The sequence below is a fragment of the Tachypleus tridentatus genome, chromosome 11 (assembly GCF_004210375.1).
Source record: "Tachypleus tridentatus isolate NWPU-2018 chromosome 11, ASM421037v1, whole genome shotgun sequence".
Lineage (NCBI taxonomy): Eukaryota > Metazoa > Arthropoda > Merostomata > Xiphosura > Limulidae > Tachypleus > Tachypleus tridentatus.
The window spans coordinates 81,233,019-81,254,844 of NC_134835.1; the positions used below are offsets into that span (position 1 = coordinate 81,233,019).

Below are 21,826 nucleotides of genomic sequence, written 5' to 3' on the forward strand. Positions count from 1 at the left end.
ATATTAACAATGTGGTATGCTAACTTTGTTTGAAACAGAAAATAATCTGGTGTCCACGGCGTGTTTAATAGGATGTTAACTAAGTAAATCGGCATGAGACTAGTGGATACGGTGATGGAACGGCAATTTTCTGGCCGTAGGTTCGAATCCCCATCAGTAAACATGCTCGTTCTTTCAATTATGGAAGCATTATAACAGGTTAATCTCTCTAATCATTAGTAACTTAGAAGCAAATAGGTTAGCATGGATGGCGTTGGGTAGCTGCCATCCCTCTTGACTATCACTGTTAAATTCGAAACAGCTAGCTTTACGCGAAATTCAAAACAAACTAAACCAAATCTACGTGAACGTGTTGTAAAATTCCATGTCGTACATGACTAAAGTTACCTTATTTACTACCTACTGTTAAGTAAAACAGATTTTTGAAAGAGACAACAATACACTAAATTAACAACATTAAAATCAAGAACAATCTTTCTGTTCTTCAACAATTAATTCAAATATTATAAATATCTAAGACATTATTTAATATTCTTGTATAGACCAAAATATCATAGAAAAATATACGATACAGTAATGAGTTACAGTATCATAGTTAGAGTAATGTTCCAACCAGGTTTTCCAATTAAAACAATGAGAAAAAGGGTGACTGTCTAATAGCAAACTAAAATAACTTAATAAATACCCCTTAACTAGAATCTAAATTCAACATACAATTTGGCCAATCTATGATTATACATATGAAAGCTAGAAATAGTGGGTCTGATTGTGAATTAGATTTACGCATGTCAGATAAGCCGTGCAAAATATCATGTGATGCAATAGCTCTAAAGGTATTTTAATGTTTCATACATTATAAAAAATATACGATATTTTTTAAGTTAAATAAATACGTCTGCATTTTACGATCTGTTTGTGAGGTATGTATTGACACACTAGAATTATCTAATTTTAAAAGGATAATACAAAACTTTTTATAAATTTCGCGCAAAACTACACGAGAGCTATCTGCGCTAGCCGTCCCTCATTTAGCAGTGTAAGAGTAGAGGGTTGTTTAAAATTAAGCAAAAAGCTACACAATGTACTATCTGTGCTCTGCCCACCACGGGTATCGAAACCCCGTTTTTAGCGTTGTAAATCCGCAGACATACCGCTGAGCCACTGGTGGGCAGGACTAGAGGGAAGGCAGCTAGTCATCACCACTCATCGCCAACTCTTTGGGCTACTCTTTTACCAATAAATAGTGGGATTGACCGTCACATTATAACGTCCCAAGGCTGAAAAGGGCCAGTATGTTTGGTGCGACGGGGAGTCAAACGCCTTAACCCACCTGTCCACCCCGGAACTAATATAGAACTAGTTGTATCTTATCGACCTAATTCTCAATGCTCCAAACCCTTGTATCGTACATGGGATCTTTGTATTTGGCATTTTATACATTATTTTCCTTAATTTCATCACTTAGATCAAAAACATGATTTATCTGCCAATGGTTACGTGCGTAACACGAAGTAATGCTCAACAATATAAAAACTACTTGATGAGTGATAACTTTGAAATAATGTGAGAACATATGTGAAAAAATGTGGAAGTAGCTTGCGTCTATCAATTCAGAATTAGAGATGACTAGTGTAGGTCGGCCTGGTGTAACTTTTCGCAAATATACAGAACAAATAAACATGCCTTTGAGTAACAAGTGGATAGTTTGGAACTACAGTGTATGAAAATTGTGAAATCCTGAAATCAACAACTTAAAGATTGAATTATTTTAAGCTTACCATCGAAAATTAAACAAAAAATGTTCCGAATATCTAAAACTCCATTAAATTTCAAAACTATTTTATTTTGTAAGTACTGGCAACAATGAAAGGATATAAACTTACAAGGACAGGTGGTTTACGATTCTATATAATGTTTTAATGTAAAACTTTACGTCATTTGAAAAGTAACAACAAATATAGATAAATTCAGAATGCTATAACACTTAAACAAATAGAACACAGAACGAAGGTAGTTTGCTTGTTTCAGAATGTCATATAAATCTACTCATGACCATTTCTCATTTCTTAGCTGGAGTGAAGGAAGCTAACCAACAAAGTCTACAGGAAAATCTTTGGGCACTTTTAACCGATCGAACATTTGGATATGAATGTTATTCATGTATATCAAAGTTTGGAATATTCTTTTGCGCAACGGGTTGCGAACCATAAATACTCGGATTCACATAACTATTACAATTGTTCTTCGAATGTATATTTTAAGTGTTACTTTAAAGACACCTAGACAGGCTAGATTTCCAACGTTAAACTTTCTTCTCTAGCGTTATTTATAATAACAATAAAATCAGCAGTTAATTATTGACCATCACAGCTATTTTGGCATTCTTCGGTCATAAATAGTGGTCAAGTATTGGACAGTAGTAAATAAAACATTCTCCAAAATAATATAAAGTATTTGTATATTTTATTGTGACCTTTCAAACTAAATTCGCAACCCTACCCAGCATCAAATTATTTGAAAAATTAAGAAAATTGGAAGCGATTTGTTTCTTTGATGTCATCAATAATTCTATACTATTTACTTTTGTCTTTAGTGAGTATATGCGTTACAATGCAGGCTTTTATTCCTTTCCAATGTGTAGCAGTAGCCACAGATCGTTAAAAATGAGAAACAATATGACTACAAAATAGTAGTCTAACTACTAACTTGATTTTGTAGGTGTTTAGGGTAAGACAGTCTCAGAAACGTAAGGATAACGTACCTGAAAACAGGAGTTGAATCAAATCTCACGATGACTCCTACTTTTGGTTTTGTCTAGTTTCATCTGTGCCACTTAGATAAGAATAATTCTTGTCGACTTTCTTCTTGTTCCTAGAAGCTACTTTAGAAAACCCTCATTGTTTCTCATACATTTTACCACAATGGATTATTCTATACCTATTTCACTGACGTTCATTTAATTACAGCCGGTAGTGGATCAACAAATACTGATATTCGTGAGATGAACTCCAAACTCACTCTAGGAGTTTCTGTTTACCCATAGCTTAAGATTCTCGAGTGCAACGTTCAAAAACTCTCAACCTCACAGTCCCAGAGTGTGCTAACCAATCACGTTCTTCTCAACCGCTTTCATACAATAGCGCAGGTGTCTCCATAGCAACATCACATGGCCAGGAACCATCTAAGTGTAGAAACCCTTCAAACCCTATATAAAAGATTGCGAGGAACGGTGTTGTTCGCAGCGCGTTCTTACTTTCCTAAAGTAATAAATTTAACTTAACCAAATGTTCGCATAATCTCTTGATAGCTACAATTATTAAGGGGCTTCTAATATTTAATATCGGAGAGAAATAGATGCAAAGAACAGGAATTTGTCCAATACTTCATGACGAATAAAACAAACATATCTATTACGTTTTTGCCTTTCAAATAATATGCATCTATACCCTAATTTTATCTTTAACATTTGATTTTCTGGAGTAGTTAAATATTTCTTGAATTAAACAAGATATGAACTGTGTATTATATTATTTTGTCCTAGAATAAAGGGTATAATGTTTCAGTCAGCAGAAGGCCAAGTAGTAAATCTTTACATTAACTATGGTAAATACTTAGTAGCAAATCTTTACATTAACTAGAGTAAATACGTAATAGTAAATCTTTACATTAATTGCAGTAAATACTTAGTAGTAAATCTTTACATTAACCACAGTAAATACCTAGTAGTAAATCTTTACATTAACTAGAGTAAATACGTAATAGTGAATCTTTACATTTACTGCAGTAAATACTCAGTAGTAAATCTTTACATTAACTACTGTAAATACTTAGTAGTAAATCTTTGCATTAACTGCAGTAAATACTTAGTAGTAAATCTTTACATTAACTGCAGTAAATACTTAGTAGTAAATCTTTACATTAACTACTGTAAATACGTAGTAGTAAATCTTTACATTAACTGCAGTAAATACTTAGTGGTAAATCTTTACACGAACTACAGTAAATACGTAGTAGTAAATCTTTACATTAGCAACAATAAGTACTCTGCAGAAATATTTGTTGTAATCACAGTCTATACATGGCAGTAAATCTTAAATTGTTATTTTTCATTAATTCTAAGAATACGAATTTATTTGTTCATCCGGAGAAAACGTTTTATTAATAAAACTATTCTTAGGGATTAGAAACATAAATAATTATTTATTTTGTACATCATGTTATTTTCTTATTTTAATACAGAAAAAGACGTCAAACAATCTTGCAAATGATTTTGTTAAAACTGCAAAATACAAGAGCTATCAGAAATCGTTGCTGTATAGAAGCTCGCCTACTCTAATTTTAGAAACTGTTTGAGTTTCTGGAGCTAGTTCTTATTAAATTTGCATTTGAATGCCACGCTTCATTGATGACTTGCAATGTGAAAGCTTTTGTTTGACACGTTTGATGTTAATGGTGTGTAAAATGATTTCACCGGCTTGCGTTTAATGACTCTTTACAGTAGATCTCAATAGGTGTCTTAAATAATTTTTTTGAAAATAAACGAAATTAAAATTCTTAAGATTACCACTTTTTTCATAAATTATATTATTGTCAGAAATAATAATAATTTAAGTTTTATTTGTAATTATTGTGGTTTGATACAGTTTCTCTGATGGGATAACAACATACTGTACATTAATTTCGAACTGAGCTTTTAATTATAGATGACAAAGTCGTTTTATATCCAAAATAAACGCATATATGTAGTACGAACATTGTTAGTCATAAAGAAATTTAACATATCTATATTGCTATTTTCATCTATAAAGCTTTTGAGTAGTTTAAATAACCATTTAATATTTAAGACGTGTTTGTTATATGTTCCAAAATAATTAATTTCTCTACAACCATGAACTAAAATCAAATTTCATTTATAACTTTGTTTCTTTTCAAATACTTTGAAGATAAAAATGTATTAAATAATTCGATTTATTCTTTACTTTATCATTTCAATTTTTCTTTTGCTGTTAATGATTTTGACTCAAATAGTTAGAACCAAAATGAATAAAAAACTTCGTCGAACACACGTATTTTTTCACTACTGTCGTCAAAGATAGTATCAATAAACTTTTCGACAACAGTGCTTTGTTACTTTAGTATTGTATTTTCTCATAAACCTTTTCTCTTTATTCCATAAAGTAATCCTCTTTATTCACTAACACCTAGAAACGTTCCTTTTTCACGTTTGAGTTTGACACATTAATGTTTGGTTTACACGAAGACCATGAGCGTGAAACAAAAACTTGTGGACAGGTGTCCCTTTTGATATGTAAATGACTCTGGTATGCTGAAGCTTAGGTTCCTGTCGTAACAATTTGCATAAATAATTACCCGTTGTTAGGTATTCGTTATATGTAAATTGAGTATTATCAAGTGCATTAAAACAGGTAATAAGTAGATGCATCGTAATGTTATTTGAGCGTTTTTGTAGCGTCAACATTAATGCGTGTTATGCATCGTTATCAGATTTCCTGTTATGTTCTGTTTATTGTGTATGTACACTTATCTGTTTATCGTATTCATTATACACTCTATGGTTACTTTATTAAAATCCTACACACACATTTGTAGAAAACTCCATTTGCATATGTAAAGTAGATAGATCACGTGATGTGATTCTTTGACCTTTGGGTAGAGATATAATTGCAAGTTTAATCCACAAAATAATAGCTAAGAAAAACTATTTACAAAACAGTATGATGGTGAAGCCTGTCTAGCAAACGTGTTACTGTTGAAGGTAAGTTTCTTATAGATATTTCAAAGATATGTTTCATAATTGTCTAACAACAACGACAATTAAAAAGAAAAAAAAACCGTTTGTCTTACGCCATGGTAAACTATGGCTGTCAACCAATTGTGTCTAATAAACGAAAATGAAGATTAAGCAGGCTTGTAAAGTGTAACAGACGTCAGATCGTGTCCTAATTGGTCAATTCTTTTTAACAGTAGTTATGATTTGTTTATTTAAACGTTACATTGCCAATAACTTTAAAGAAACATGCACGTGTTAATCAAAACCAAATCACAAATTATTATTTGCGATGCGAGTATGAAATGTAGCTCAATTGTAGTTAGAACACAAACTGAGAACTGTGAGAAACTGGAAGAGTTTCAGCCGTTTTTTTATTGACGCTAAAATAGAAATATGTAGAGAAGCTCGTGTTGTTATGATAGTGGAATCTCTCGTAGATGGATAATGATCTACATCAGATTACCATCACAGGAATTGTATGCTTTGATTGATTTAGAAAGGAAGGATGTACCGGAATTCTGCATAGTTCTAGTGGTATCAACTTCACACTGTCGTGTTTCATTCTGATATACAATGGTTTTAAGAGGATAATGCAAGAATTCACCATGTACGTATTTCTAGACATTGGCTTAAAAAACACGACAGTCATTTTCATTGGTTGGGACAATCAGAAGACCTCATTTCGATATTTGGCATTTATAGGAGAAGCTTAAACACCCCACTTACACCTCATTCCTCTATTAACAGTTATGAACCCACTTCAGCATACTTGAGAAATGTGCTTCTGTAGAACATGTTCCAGCACTTTGTGGAGTTCAAGAGATGCTGATTCAAAATTGTTATCACGGCAAAAGACACTCATGATGAAGTGAGAAATAGGTATGTGCAAATACATATCCAAATTATTTAATTTAATAAGTTCCCTTTGAGATTTTTAGCAAAATGCATCTAATATTATTCGAGAAGTAAGTGAATGGTAATGAAAATTTAAGCTACTTATTACTTAATTTAAGTTCCAATTTTACCTTTCTGTTCAGAATTTTTGATAACGTTTATCTATTATCGTGGTTAATCAATAATTGTTTTTTATTACTATTTGTTGTTCAAGCTGTGAATTCATTTTCAGCTGTACTGTTTGAAATGTTAATGCTTCAAGTTCTTTTCTTTTGTGAAGGAAATTCCCGAGAAAACAAAAACAATCTGATATAAAACAGACGTCTTCTGCACTATTGTGTTTCTCCAACCAATCAATGAAGTAGTCTAGTTTGTATATCGGATTTCCATCCTACCATGTACAGCACACTGGCGAAGGACTACAAGCGTTTATTGCTTTAGCATTTAGCCATGTATTTGCTGAACTCGCAGCTTGGAAAGTGGTTTAATCAATAGGTATGCAATTAGATATTATATGTTTAGTGGAAGTTTTTGGAACAATGAGAAATTAAAGCATCTCGCAAAGTCTAGATGTTTCAAAACAGGCAGGCCATAGATTAAATTAATCAATATAACTTCAGTTGACAGTCTTACTTTGCGGGTCGATTATAACGACTTATTTCACTTGTCGCTTATAAACAAATATGATTTCTATAAATGTGTACCGAAACCAAATGAGCAAGAAGTAATTCAAAATGTGGTAAATCGAGTAAAAATCTTGAATAGCCTTCACAGTTTTTATTTCTCCTGTGATATGTTTATGTTCATTTACATAAAGTGATTAGTTTCGGATATATTCATTGTTAAAATATTACTTTCATTTAGCATGTTATTATACTTGTATTTCTTTACTTGATTTGAATTTCGCGCAAAACTGCATGAGAATTATCTGTGCTAGCCCTCCCTATTTTACCAGTGTAAGACTAGATGAAAGGCAGCTAGTCATCACCACCCACCGCCAACTCTTGGGCTACTCTTTTACCAACGAATAGTTGGATTGACCGTAAAATTATAACGCCCCCACGGCTGAAAGGGCGAGCATGTTTGGTGTGACGGGGATTAGAACCCGCAACCCTCAGATTACGAGTCGAGCGCCTTAACCACCTGGCCTTGAAGAGCGCTATTGTGTTTCTAATATCTAACATTATCACACCATTACTGTTAGATTTGTGTATAAAGTTGCACTTTTTTTCTCAAGTGTAATGATATTGTCGTTAATCATGTCAATGCATTTACATCGTGTACTTTTACACTGTTTGTTGAAGTTAAAATGTCATTTTCTTAGATCACTTTATTTGGACATGTTATTCAGTGCTTAGTGTAGAGAATCACTTGTGGTTTTCATTGTAGTAACTCTATTCTATGCATCACTTATCGGTAAACTTATAAGAAACTTAAGTTGAAGGATTTTCTTAGCATATTCCACAAAGTATTCTTACCAGAAAAATTAAAACATGAAATTAAAATTCCAATGAAAACGGTAATAGTAAATTGATAACACATCTCAAATACAACATAACTTTATGTGATCTAATAGAGAAATATTTCACTTCCTTCGATTAGGCGTATAGGTAGGATATTTAGGCCCCGGCATGGTCAGGTGGTTAAGGCACTCGACTCGTAATCTGAGGGTCGCGGGTTCGACCGTAGGGGTGTTATAATATGAGATACACATATTACATATTGAATAATTTTATGTTTTTTAATGTTGCAATACTAACTGTACAGAACAAGCCAAAAGAAATTGGGTAAAAATATTCACTTTCTATATGGAATACCTAAATGGACCTAGTAGTATTTACTCGTATTTCTATATGGAATACCTAAATGGACCTAGTAGTATTTACTGATATTTCTATATGGAATACCTAAATGGACCTAGTAGTATTTACTGGTATTTCTATATGGAATACCTAAATGGACCTAGTAGTATTTACTGGTATTTCTATATGGAATACCTAAATGGACCTAGCAGCATTTACTGGTATTTCTATATGGAATACCTAAATGGACCTAGTAGTATTTACTGGTATTTCTATATGGAATACCTAAATGGACCTAGTAGTATTTACTGGTATTTCTATATGGAATACCTAAATGGACCTAGTAGTATTTACTGTTATTAATTGCAGTATCGATGGCATGTTTTGCTTACGTTTTGTGTTTGAAACATGATTTCTGTAACCAACAAAGTCATATAGTCACAAACAATTTTGTGCATTAATAGTTTCCAAAGTCCATGAACCTCTTCTGTAATTCTAGGACGAAAACAGATCTGATTCCCAGAATCGTTTGTTAGAAGTACTTATACCAAAATTACGTCAGCAAGAATACTTTTTTGTCAGGAACCGATAAATTAATTGAAGGTAATTCAGAGGCAAACTTATGGACTTATGATGCTAAAAACCTGATTTCTTTAACCGCAGTGGGTACAACACGGGTTGTCCATTGTTTAGCTGCGGGCTTAACAAAACAAACAAAGTAAAGGTATCGTATAAAACGTTTGTGGGAACATTATTTCATTAATCGTAGAAACAATGTAGCGTTTGTGAAGTGTATTCAAATACAAGAAATGACAAAATAACTTTTAGTCCTAGAGATTGTTTTAATAAACAATTTATAGTAACGGCCTCTTACGACGATGTTGAATAGCATTCTCTGCCCAAATATAAATAACTAGGGAAAAATAGCTTGAAAAAGAAGCAGTTCCTAAATTTTTAAGTTAATTCAACTATTAGTTTTGTGTTATTTATAATTTTTATATAAAGTTTCATGCAGCATAAGTTTTGAGAAATTAACAGGCAAAGACACCGATCTTGTATCACAATTTTACTATGTTTAAACAGTTATTAACACTTCTGTTTTAAAAACAATCGTTGTTAAGTTAACAGTTAAATAATCATCTACAAGTTGCCTGACGCCATTTTAACTCCATCTTTATGAAATATGTTACCTTTTAATTTTCAATCCTTTAGTTTTAATTTTTTTACAATTAACACAATCACTAACATTGATATAATCTACTTTAGAATACATTTATATAAATACCATTGTAAAAACCAGAACAGATCATAAATAAAACAATGCACTATCTTTTTTACTAGTAAAGACTGACCACTTTTTTAATCTTACTAGACATAATAGTAACCGTGTACGTATTATCAGAATAAGCATACATTGAACTATTCTGACTACAGCCACTTTATTAAATCTTCATATACACAATAACAGAAAACTGAATTTGTATCCTTACGCAAAGTAGATCGGTTATCTAATCTGTAATTTTAAACTTTGTAATTGCAGAAACGTTATTAGTCATGGTTAATCTGTAATGCCTGTAGTTAGTCTGTAGGAGAGAGGAAAAATGTTCTTCATAGTTGATATCCGTTTAAAAGAAGCGTCTTTTACACATAACTGTTTCATGACTAGATAATCACTAGTCTATAAAAAGTGGCAATTGGAAAAGTTGCTGCTCCAACTGTTTTTGACAAATCAGGAAAAAAACATCACTTTACAGTTTGTAAAAGTGTGAAAAATGTAAGATTGCGTCCCAATTGACGGAATCCTTCAATAACGGTCAGAATTTTATTTTAAAACAAACATTATTTGTAGTATTGTAAAAGTGCAAAAGGTGTAAGACTGTGTTCCATTTAACAAAGTTATTCAGTAAGGTTATTTATAGTTGCATCATACAAAAGTCATTACAAAAACATCGCAGTCGCTAACCAGTCAAAAAGACATTTATATCAGAAGCAAACAGGAAGCTATGACTTCAGTGGTACTTACAGAACAATTTGTATAAATATATTAGAGCATGTGCAGTGGTAAGTCGGTTTTTTTCACCATTTTCTGTGTGGTAGTTTAGAATCATTCAGGAAACAATCTTTTGGGGGTCATTCCGACAACGCAAGCTACGAGATATAATGATATTAGGGACCTTCTTATTGCCGAAGCAGTTTTATTTGTTCTTAATTTTACATTTCCACACCATGTAATCTTATAAGACGCTAATGCAACAATCTACAGAACTTTTATTGTCAAAAATTTGTTTGAAGAGCAAGATATGACTTCAATCAACTTCCATGGTTTGGTTTGATTTGTTTTGAATTTCGTGCAAAGCTACACGAGGGCTATCTGCGCTAGCCATCCTTACTTAATTTAGCAGTGTAAGACTAGAGGAGAGGCAGCTAGTCATCAGCACCTACAGCCAATCCTTGGGCCACTCTTTTACCAATGAATAGTGAGGTTGACCGTCACATTATCATGTCCTCACGGCTGAAAGGGCGAGCATGTTTGGTGTGACGAGGATTCGAACCCGCGACCCTCTGATTACGAGTCGAGTGCCTTAACCAACTGGCCATGCCGGGCCAAATTCCACGGACATCGAACCAATTAAGCATGTGATATCATGATCTTTATCTAATATCTGTGATCTCCCTGTAGATAAAGTTTTTCAAAAAATAGGCTACAACTGAACAAGACATCTTTCAACATTTTATGAGTTGTATTTCGCACTTATTCCAACCTACCGTTGTAAAAGTATGGTGGTCCAACCTGAATAATGTTTAGTACATTTGTAATTCCTTAACATTGTGTAATACGGCATCAGAATATGTGTTATAAAATGAATGTTAAATTTTGAGAGGAATTGATTTTAAGACTAATCTTTGCAAACTTAATGAATCTAAAGCACGATCCAATGAACCGATCATCACTGACTGCGATCCTCATGCAATTTTACAATAGAAACTTAGAAACTAAGACAAAAATATCACATTAGTTTTATGTCCCAACATATCTCTAAATTTATTCTTTATGAACAAACTTTGTTCATGGGAGATTAATTATGTCTCAAATGAAACAAGTTTGTGATTACTTTATAATGAAATAAAATGCTTCCCATTATAATCATTCTTATGTTTACTCAGCACTGTTATTAATGATTAAAAAACAAAAGATTTAAGGAGAAGTTTTGGAACTCTAAGTTTTGTCTATATCAATAGACGTCTTGCTTATTTGAACAACTCTATATACACTTAGAAGATCAGTGCAAAATATATAATATAGAAATAGTATAAAATATTAAATTTATTGTACGTTTGGTTAAGTTACGTTGTTTCTGAAACTAACCCAAATATTTTTAAATTACGTAATCTACCTGCTGCATTCTCATTCCGTTATAGCTCTTTAGTTTTCTACCCTGTATGTCTTGTTGTGAGAGGCAACCGCTAAGTACTAAACTATGTTGTAGTTTCCTCCAAACTGTGGAATTTCTTGTTATTTAAAGCTCTAACAAAGAACCATGAGCGACGTTATTCTGTCATATATAATGTATTACATTTTTCAGTTAGCCAGAAGAGTGCTCTGTAAGAGACATTTTATTCGGGAAGGATGCTTGTTTGTCGACAGGTCATCAGATATGAACTTTCTCTTTTTACCCAAGTATCTTGTAGGCGCAACTCCTGCTCGGAACCAGATTGTAATGTGCTAAATTTAAGGTTCTAGCCTTTATATTAGAAGATATTCAACGTTGTATTCACAATTACATGGTTGTTGTTGTTTTGAATTAAGCATAAAACTACATAATGGGCTATCTGTGCTCTGCCCACTACGGGTATCGAAACCCGGTTTTTAGCGTGTTAATTCCACAGATATACCGCTGAGCCACTGAAGGGGCACAATTACATGGGATAGTCTACTGTTAGCAATATCCCTTGGTTTGAGGCTATTTACAAATATCCCCTGAGGATGGAACTGCATAAAGTATTAGAGCAGTTTTGAGATTTTCGGAGATATTACTTTAAATTTTATAAGAGTTAGGACCAGTGCGTCAAGAATTGTTTTTTAATTTGTACTTTATCGACTACACGACATAATATATTATTGAAACTTTCATTTTATTTACATTTAATACAAGTGTATTCATTTCTTGTACTACTTTCAATTTTCACTTATTTATTCTATAGTAAAGAGTATTTTTATGTATTTTGCATTCGAATCCTATCTCTTTCAACTCAACCAGCTAAGTTACTCTACATATTAATATATTTGCCAAATAAGTCTAAAAATATCTTGTTACTGTGGTAATGAATTACCTGATGATTTTATTTAGAACCAAATTATTATAATATGGGTTATTCCTTTTATTTGTGAAATTTTTTTCACTATTATCACGTGTATTCAGTCCTGAATTTTTACCCATGCTTATGTTATGTTTGCTGTACACAAATTTGTTGTTGTTTTACATCAGGCAGAGAAAAGTAACACTTTAAGTTTGTATCTATCTATCTAGCACTTTTGGTCATATGTAAGCTTTGACTTAGATAACCAGGACTGGCTGCAGTCACGTTTTCACTAACGGGGTTCAGTCGTGTATCGATACCAATTATGATTTGATGTACGATTTGCTTGACAAACGTGATATATAGGCTTAGTTATAATCTACGATCAATGCATGTTTTTTGTTGGAGTTTTTTTCACTGAGATAACTTTTTATTGTTGTTTTTTTACTGTGAAACTTTCAATCTAAGCAACGTGAAAGAAAAAAATTCAAACAGGACAAAAATTTGTAAAGTTTTGTAGCACCTCGTTTTGTTCCATGAATAATTTAAACGGTAAAGCTAGCTCATCTTTTATACAAAAAGCATTCTTAAGTCTGTGCACAAACATCCTTTGCTGAACCTTTGTAACGACCAATGAGATGAGTTTCTTTTATCTCCATCTTATAAAATCAATATCTGCTTTTCCCTCCGTTCTCTCATAAATGAGACGTAGATTAAAAGGGATGTATAATTAAAAACAAACATTCGTTTTGTGTTAATATAGTATACACTTTCCAAGCCTACCTTTTATTTACTTTTCTCTAAATATAGCTCACTGTAAGAAGGTAACAAGGGTGTTATTTCTTCTAATTCGATGCGGGCTTTAACAGGCTTAAAAAACGTCATTGTGATTTGTCAGTTTTATGTCCAACAAAGACCAGCTAATGAGTACAAAAGACCATACATTACTGAGAAATCTGATCAATTTATGCTTTACAGAAGTTATATGTATATATATTGTGTTACAATACAGGTGTAAGTACCTTATTGAATAAGTGACCGGAATTAGAGATTGATTTACCTTGATCTAATTAAACAAAGAGTTAGCAAAGTGCTATTTTAATTATTTTCAAACGAGACAAATCTAAAATTAATTTATATAGCATATTTGTTCTACCTATAAATAAATAAACTAATTATTTTAAAATATTTTCTCCTCACACATTGTTTTTGTGATGTATAAATTGATGTTGAGTTAAGAACTTAATTATTACGTTTTCTCCTTTACATCTTCAAATTGCATCATTCATGGTCAAACATAATTGTAACATCAAACTTTTAAACAAAAGGAAATTATTTCAAGCCGTAGTCTGGTATCTCATGAAAATTAATTTTAGAAGTGACTTAAAGTTACAGAACCAAACAATGAGTTTGTTCATGATACAAAACTAGACTAGCCTTAATTCAAATAAAATTGTAAGCTATTGGACAAAAACAATATTATGTTGCACTTCAAACAACTTATGTGTTTGAGGATGCTGAATAAACAGACGTTTCTCCTAAAAAAATCTGAACAAAATTATTTGATTTCAAGAATGAAATAGTCGTTTTAATCTGTTTGCGCATATTAGAATGTTTAATTTGTTACTTAAATGGTAAAACGTTTGTTTAACATATACAAACAAGAAAACTATTTTAGGTGCATGTACAACGGATATGTCGCTGCAGGGCCAACATAAACAGACGTTCACAGACAGTCTTTATTGTCAGCAAATTCGTTAAAAGCTCTGGAAGAGATGTAGTATACCCAACCGTCCAAGATAAGGAAGTCCACTAACACCAATGGACTCTTTAATGGTGATGCTACGCACAACTGCAACTATTTCTTGAGGATACGTCTGTGATGGTAGCATTGGATATAACTTGGCACTTTGGAATAGTTTACCATTGTGATCTTGCATAAACCACGACTGTGTTTGAACGGAGACTTTCAGGTTCAGGGTACAACTTATAATTGACGAAAACAATATATTGTACATCCTATGGATCATTTTACTCTTTATTATAATGTGCGTACCCTTAATTGTGTCACTTAAGTCAAGAAAAAAATCCAAAAACCACAGCCTATTAATTCGATGTGTGGTGTGATTTTACTAATTCCTCTATCGTAGGACTTTTCTCTCTTGAGGAACAAACAACTTGATGAATTACAATTGCAATGTGACTGGAAAATGTTGTTATGAGTCGTTGATTACCTGTGTCATACCAAAATTTCAACAACATTGATGTGTCCAGTATAGCATATTCATTCAGCAAGAGACTCATGTTGGGTAGTGAAAAAAACAGGTGGAATTTTTAACTTGTGGCGTATGATTATTTACAACAGAGAAAATATAGTTCATTCATTGCAGAAATTAAAAAATCGGAAATCTTTTCTGTTGGTGGACAAAACATACATTTCCGGTTATATGGAGTGATAAAAATAAGCATATACTACACCAATACGAGAAGTATTACTTAACAAACCCAGGTTTTGTTGATGGCAGAAAAGTATAAGATTGTAAGAAACATAGTTTATAGAGACCTTGAAAAATTAGTAGAATAAAATATGTGTGTGGTGATAAAGATAATTTAAAATTATTATCTTAGCTTCTCATACCGTTAGGAAAATTTCTAGACTGAATAAAAACATGAAAATTATATATAAACGTACAAGAAAAAAAAATAATTTTTATTAGGATGTTTTAGCTAGGTACAAACCAAACAGCACCATTTATCAAAGTTTTCTTCTCACGTTTTGAGGAACAAAATTCATTCAAAACCGCTTCAATCGTTAAAAGATTTGCATTCTCAAGACTGTTGGTATGGATATTAAAACTTTAATTAAAATAAAATACAGAACAACGTTTGATCTTCTTAGGTCATCTTCAGGGTAACAAAACGAGTTTGCAACTGACCGTTGCTGGGCACATGTGAACAGGTATGAGATTCTAATACTCCAGTATTACTGCAGTTTGGAAATACCACCTGTAAAGTATGTTCTTGACTGTAAACACCCAGTTTTATTATTATTTGTAAAAGTTTTAAGTTAGAGAAAACTTGGTACCACTACATCTGGAAACGATTTCTCTGTTAAACCCATGATCGACTGTTTGATTGGGTGTTATTTCTCAATTTCCGAACCGTAATTATGAAGACATTCATATTATATTCTGTTTTTTCTCAGAATTCATTTTGCGTGAATTTTGACAAATATGTGATTTTTTTCCTATATTTTCTATATTTTAACAAACATGATGAATGTGAGTTTATGAAAATATGAAAATCATTACCTTGTTTGTTAGAATATCGAAAATAAATTTGTTCTTTGCTCTTTCTTTCTCACGGTTTTCTCCAAATCAATGTATTTTTTGTAGAGCTATCACGCTATCCTGAAGTCATCTAGTCAATACTTTACACTACACTGAATATTCTTTGATCGTCTTTCCTCTCCAAGGGCGATTTTTCTTTTGATTTTGGGTGCGAGTTGTCTCTGTGGTAGAACTTAGAACTCTGGATTTCGGAGTGGACGAACCTAATTACAATTCATGCAACGTTACCAAATACTCTCAGCACTTTGACTTGTGTGTTCATTCAATTAATGATACACAGTGAATTGTACGGTACTACTGACTGGCTGCCTTTCAATAGTTCAAAATTAAAGACGGTGGCAGATAGCCTTAGCAGATTTGTCATAAATACAAAAACAAAATAAAAAACAAATATCTTTAGAATTCTTTTGAGACTTTCTCCAACTGTCGATAAGTTTCAATTTTTTTATTATGCCTATTAAAAATCTGATTGCTTTAAATGAAATGATAATTGTTTTGTGATGTGTTATTTTTGTTGTTGAATTTGTTACAAATGCACTCGGTGGATATCTGCGCTAGATGTCCCTAATTTTGCAGTGGTAGACTAAGGGGAAGGCAGATACTCAATTAACCGACAGCTTTTGAGCTACTCTAATCAAGTAGTAGGATTTTTACCATCACTTTTATAATGCACCCATGGTTCTAAAGTACAGAGCGTGATATGTACATGTATATATATATTAGGCAAAAATGGGGTACGAACCACGAAACATCTGATCCACAATTGGGTAAATTAATCATCGAGTTTTTATTTCGGGTGAAACTATAGGTTTTGATATTTTGTGCTTAGCATAGCCAAGTGATTAGAGCGCTCGATTCGTAATCTGAGGGTCGCATATTCGAATCTCCGTCACACCAAACATGTTCACCCGTTAAACCGTGTTATAATGTCACGGCCAATCCCACTATTCGTTAGTAAAAGAGTAATCCAGACAAAAAGTTGGTGGTGGGTGGTGATGAATAGCTGTCTTTTTCTGCTAAATTAGGGATGGATACCGCAGATAGCCTTCATGTAGCTTGCGTGAAATTCAAAAACAAACAAATTACTGTCAACACAATCTGTCTGTTAAGCTGAAGTCCAATATATGTATAATTATTTTAACGTTTGCCCACCAGTCTCTTTCCCTCAGAAAACCACCAAAAGTAAGTGATCATAGTTCTTCATGGACCTTTCAGTTTTTATTTTTGATAGACTAAAGACAGCCAGCTTTGAACAAAGTAATGATAACCTTTGATACACGATCTGAAACAAGCCCATATCATCTTCTCCAAAATCAATATCATACATCTTGCTTTCTTCTAATCTAATTCGATTTTGACCTCTTAAGATACTTGTCCTTCTCATCCTTTGTCCACTTTGAGCATCAATTCTTCACTACCAGTTAACATGACTTACTTTATTTCAGCATGAATCAAAAGATAGGCAAGCAGCATCTACAATGGCCACAGGCGAATTAGTCTCCTTCCTTTCTGTGTCTACATTCTTGGCAAGGCATATTTTGGAATGTACTCATTCACTTATGAGTATATTTTTTCAATCAGAAGAAGGAGATGTTTTAGACTGTATTATCGAATTAGGGTTACGTAGTCTGGAGTGTCTAATTTGTTTTTCGGCTGTAACGTTTTTTTTCCTCTATATTTGAATTGGTTTTTCGCTGAGTAGCAGTTGAGCAGAGAAGTTCGAAAGAGCTAGATATTGCTATTCTTACTTGTAAAGATAACCTGAGAAATTTAATATATTGTTGTACCAGTGAAAGAATAAAGTTAGCGATGATGTATCGTATTTTTGTTGCCTAGTTTGCAGTTTTATTTATATCGGGATTACTAAGGTGTATAAAAAATCAGAGAATTCACGTTGTTTTCTTTGGAATTATATAAAAATTTCCATAGCAATCTTAAGTAGCATAAAAAGAGTGTAAACTATCTGAAGTCAAGTTTTTAAATCGATCAAAATATCTTGATAACTTATTGAGGACGAAACGTTTTCATTGTATGTTCTTTCTAATAAATATTTGTTATATACAGAGAGTAATCATTAGAAGCTTTGTATGTTCATTATACAGTAAGATATGAGGTATTTCTGAAATATTTTGCCTGTTTATCAATCAGTTAGACGTACAGTTCTTTTTGACACATTTTAAATGTTAATTAAACAATGAAATATACAATGTCTTTGACATGTTTTGTTTGTTTTACCAATCAGTTATATGCAGAGTTTCTTTGACACGACCTAACTGGTTGTTAGACACTGAAACGTAGGGTATCTTTTGACGATTTGCTGATTGTTACACATTGAGTTTTATGATATCTTTGACACGTTTTGTCTGTTTAACTCGCAATTCAGCGCCGAGTCGTTTCGACACGTTTTACCTTTTAATTTGTATTTATATGAAAGCTTGATATATTTATTTGTATGTGATGACACACTGATTATGTTATTTGGAAAAGTTTTTAAATCGATGTTGATTCATCAATAATAAAGTATCATTTTAAGAACTTCGACTTTCTATTTCTTTCTTTTTTGTGGGTCAAAACTATCAGGCCCAATATGATTGAGGAATTCATAATCACTAGGACTAAGACACCGATACACGTTGAAAGTATAGAACGTAAAAACAATCACACAGTAAATAACTGAGTAAATGTTTTATTGTGGAATGAGGACCTTTTAAATATGTGTTGCGTAATTTCAAACCTTAGCTGTTCTCTCAACATCTGCTTCAAAACACCCTACCAACACCACTTTGGTTCTCAAGATAATACGTTTGACTTTAGTGTCTTTACAGGTACAGCTCGAGCATGTTACACCTCAAGTCAAACACCAATCTTCCCACCCTCACGAAATGCATACATATCAGTTACTTTTCCAAGCTACTTTAAACTGTGAGTACGACTAGTTCTATTTCTAAAAAAGTCAGTTGCAGTTTTATTGCTCAGAACCACATATGTAAGCTTGACGATAAATGTCCCGATGGTTAATGTGTCAGAGGGAAGAGTTGAAGTTGCATGGTTCGTGTCTCGTTACTGCAAAGACAACAGCAACCAAAATCTGTCAAATCCCAATATTTTGTCTGACAATAATAACCCAAAAGCTGTTGTTTTTGACTAGCTGTCTTCTCTGAAGCTCATAGCTTTAGAATTGAAGACAACCAACAAAGCCCTCGCATAGTCACGCGTAAAATCCATGAAACAAATAAACAAGACATTAGAAGATGTGTGAGATAAAACAAAGTCTTCTATTATATTTCTCTTCGATTCTTCTTTTCTGGTAGTCCTCATTATTTCGTTCGTGATCAACTTTAGACGTAAATAACTAAAGATCTGATAGTCCTGCCATATTAAACCATTTTGTTCTAGGTTTGTTTTTTTCATATCTTCATCATCATTGCTCATAAGACAAGGGTTACTATTCTTTTCTACCTTCTTGCTTCAGTATGTTTAATTCATTAAATGACCGTTTCTAATGTCGATGACTTTGTTACACTTTTCTTTCCCTAGAGGGCATCCTTGTCTCAGTAAAGTTATAAAGTTACTAATCGCAACGTATAACAATTAACAATAGTGTTCAAAGTTCTTTCTGAATTACCATTTTGGAGTCATGAGCTTTTATTTTCACTGTTCGAAGATGATGCTATCAGACAGAGTAGACCTTATGACGTCTCAGTTTCCGTTTTCCACAGAATTTTGGTGGAGTCTCCTTCCGTTCTTTCTTCTACTTCATTGCCGAACGTTTTTTTTAAATCTCTGATTGAATTATCGGCTGTTCTTTTACTAGTTCTATTTTCTCTTTAGTTTTTATATTTTGGCTTTATATATTTCCCGATTCACTTCGAAGTACTCTACGAGTACGAGCATATATTCATTGCTTCCAAGTCTTAAGAATATTTGATTGATTATATCCAGTGCTATCGTTTTTATAGAAGATTTAACCGAAGTCCAGCATAACAGGCATTGCTAAACCCACTTTTCTATCGCGTGGTGCAAGTTTTAGTTTTATATATTATAAGGATCACTAATTCGCTGATACCCCCCTCCCCACTATCGATTGGAACATCTGAACAGTATCATCTAGGCGTTTTAGTGACTAGTATTTTAACGACCAGCAGGATTCATCTTCTTGATGACGAGAAACGCACTTGAAATAAAAAAATATATTTCAGTATCGTCATCTGTGTTCTAACTGGACCTTTAGCATATTATTTGTTGCTAGGAAACCCATGTAACGTTTGTACGTACTATCCGTCTAAAGTGTTGAGATAATTGGATTATGGGAGGTGATTGGACGATTTATTGAAAACTTGGTTCAAAACAAAAATTTCTTTTCTTACCACATGGAAAATATAAACATTGCCATGTTGGAGATCTTGACGGTATTTTATTTCAAAGATATTTATATTTATTACATTGTAATGGACCTGTCTGTCTGTAAACTTAGTTTACTATTATATATATATATTTTACAAGCAGGACGATTGCTAGTGTTTTAGTGTGTTTGGCTGAATATCAGTGTTCAAGGTTCGAGGTGAGATGAGAGTAAACCCACTTTACATCTTCAGCTGTGGGTGCGTTATAAAAGTAAAAGCCAGATTTGTTATTTAGTAGAAAGCCATGTGGACAGGTGCTGCTAAATGGCTAACTTCCTTTTGAAAAGTTTAATATTAGGGAGAGAGACTATACTTGAAACGGAGGAGCCTCTGATCTGGTGGTTTAATCCACGAACGCAATTGTTTGATTGAGCATTACAATTTCTTGAATATATATACTTGTCTGAGATTCTTTATTGTTGTTTTATCTTGATGATTTTAAGAAGGCTATCTTATTCTAAACTATTATTTTACAACTTTATTCTCAGTTCTTAATAGCACACATGTGACTCAGGTAGACGTTTTCAAAGCAAATTCTGAAAATATCTCAATACACGTGAACCAAAATAACTTTCTAGCGATGTTTTTACAAGTATGAAAATTCAGCGCTAGAATGATTACTGTTTTAGTATATAGAATATTTTCATTTATAATGTGTATACTATATAATTTAACTAATAAATGTTACCTCAATAAAAGTAAGATGTGGTTACCAAAATAATAACTGGAATAACTCCTCACAATCTTTATAATACATTTATATATGAATAAAGTAGAGTATAACTCAACAGTATATCCCTAACTTATATTATTCAAACAATCCAGACAACATGGCCAAAATTACCAAACTTTGTGTCCTTCGTACATCAAAGGCCCGGCATGACCATGTAGGTTAAGGCGTTCGACTCGTAATCTGAGAGTCGAGGGTTCGAATCCCGGTCACACCAAACATGTTCGCCCTTTCAGCCGTGGGGGCGTTATAACGTGATGATAAATCCCACTATTTGTTAGTAAAAGAGTAGTTGGCGGTGGGTGGTGATGACTAGCTGCCTTCCCTCTAGTCTTACACTGCTAAATTAGGGACGGCTAACACAGATAGCCCTCGAGTAGCTTTGTGCGAAATTCAAAACAAACAAACAAACTTTTCAGGATAAATATAACTTATACAATATATTAATTATATAAATAAATTCGCAGTTAATGCTTTATAGGTAAAACATCAGTAAATGCAAAAACAGATAACAAAAACCACGTCATTCAAGTTAAATATAAATTAAGATAATTAAT

At 32.7% G+C, this 21,826-nt stretch overlaps 1 protein-coding gene and 1 long non-coding RNA gene across 3 annotated transcripts in view; one reads left to right on the plus strand and one right to left on the minus strand.

Annotated features, from left to right (window-relative positions):
- Positions 1-3,072, minus strand: part of LOC143232595 (acetylcholinesterase-like) — a 30,419-nt gene extending 27,347 nt beyond the window's left edge. Inside the window, exon 1 of the mRNA XM_076468212.1 lies at positions 2,762-3,072. The gene's annotated coding sequence lies outside the window, so the exon portion shown is untranslated. The remainder of the gene's footprint in view (positions 1-2,761) is intronic.
- Positions 3,073-5,716: 2,644 nt separating this feature from the next.
- LOC143232596 (uncharacterized) lies at positions 5,717-18,635 on the plus strand. 2 transcript variants are annotated; one of them, XR_013017625.1, is made up of 4 exons: positions 5,717-5,776; positions 6,539-6,670; positions 6,966-7,180; positions 17,582-18,635. It is a non-coding gene; the product is annotated as an uncharacterized LOC143232596 (long non-coding RNA). The 2 variants fall into 2 exon arrangements; XR_013017624.1 differs by lacking the exon at positions 5,717-5,776 and having other exon boundaries at positions 6,058-6,670.
- The last annotated feature ends 3,191 nt before the right edge of the window (positions 18,636-21,826 follow it).